Source organism: Gavialis gangeticus, unplaced genomic scaffold (genome assembly GCF_001723915.1).
Source record: "Gavialis gangeticus isolate Ggan-Ray unplaced genomic scaffold, GavGan_comp1, whole genome shotgun sequence".
Taxonomy (NCBI): domain Eukaryota; kingdom Metazoa; phylum Chordata; order Crocodylia; family Gavialidae; genus Gavialis; species Gavialis gangeticus.
Window position 1 is genome coordinate 48494062 of NW_017728994.1, and position 1314 is coordinate 48495375.

At 45.6% G+C, this 1314-nt stretch overlaps 1 long non-coding RNA gene across 1 annotated transcript in view; it reads left to right on the top strand.

Annotated features, from left to right (window-relative positions):
• Positions 1–608, top strand: part of LOC109287588 — a 3131-nt gene extending 2523 nt beyond the window's left edge. The window contains exon 2 of the long non-coding RNA XR_002094904.1: positions 14–608. This is a non-coding gene — a long non-coding RNA (uncharacterized LOC109287588). The remainder of the gene's footprint in view (positions 1–13) is intronic.
• Positions 609–1314: the final 706 nt, after the last annotated feature.

Here is a 1314-nt window from a genome sequence, read left to right on the forward strand (position 1 = left end):
CATCTCCAGCAAGAGATAAGTAAGTCTATTGCCTGCAGTCACTCTTTCTGTGTCTTGCTCCACACTTGCTATTAGGTAAGTGCTGATTCCACCAACAGCAGCAAAAACACCCGCCTGTTCCATTAGGATCAAATTTTGGGACTAAAAGATCAAATATTTGCACAACGAATGATTTGCTAGCAAGGGTAATTACATCGACATCAAGGCACTGCAGGCTAGCGGTGAATGTGGCCCAAAGCTGGTATCAGAAGAAAGCTTTCCCGATTTCCCTCCACCCCTGCCCCATTCATTTCCTTCCTACCTCAGCAATGAGCAGTAAAGACCATCGTTGTTTTGTTTCACCTCTCCCAGAACAAACTGAATCGACTCCCGCCTATATCCTCTCAACTCAAGACTCTCCATTCTTCCTTCCCCCGTTAGGCTGCAACAGAAACCATATCAGCTTCCAGAAAACGCCTCTCCAAGCAATAATAAATACATACATCGGCTCTACCACACACACACCAGGACCAGCCACACTTTTCTCTACTCTGGACACCAACGTTCTCCCCCAAGCCACTCGCTCGCTCTCTAGGACAGTTACGTTCCCACCCTCTAACCCTTGGAAATGAAAAACTAGATCAACGCACGGTCATGAGAACAGCAGCCAATGCTGACGGTCACGTTAAGAGCGTCAGCAACTGACAACACCAATAGTAGGACGCCGCCCAGCCAATACTCGGGCACTTCGGGCTTTATAGCAAGGATCAAATTTTAAAACCTGGACAGACTTTGGCCTCAACCCAATGAGACCTGTTAACATTTATTGCATGCCTATCCCCTGCTGAAGTCCACAGGCCCACTTCCATGTCTGAAGTCAAGCCTTACTCCATCCAGATACTGGAGCACCTGAATTGGCATGCTAAATTTTTTTTAAACCTCAAAATCATCCTCTAACCGATTTTCAAAATCAGGACACTGGGTGCTAAATAACCCTGAAAGTAAAAGGATTTAGAAACTGTTAGGCACCCACATTTGAGAATTCAGGCCCCATTTTCAAGGTCAGTAAAAGCAAGCCATCAAGCTGCAGGAGAGACTTCTTTATAAAAGATACCAACTTTGATATCGTAGTCCTGATATAAATAGGGGGATTACATTTCATCCTTTCCAAACCCTGGCTCCCAGGGTAGCGAACAGGAAAGCTATTTGCAATCAGTTTTCAAATAAGGGTACGCCATTTTGACAAGTGACAAGCAATGAACTAGCAGAGCACTTTGATGGTGGCATCAGCACAAACAATGCGACTGCAGCAATGTTCTGCGCCGTCTACTGATC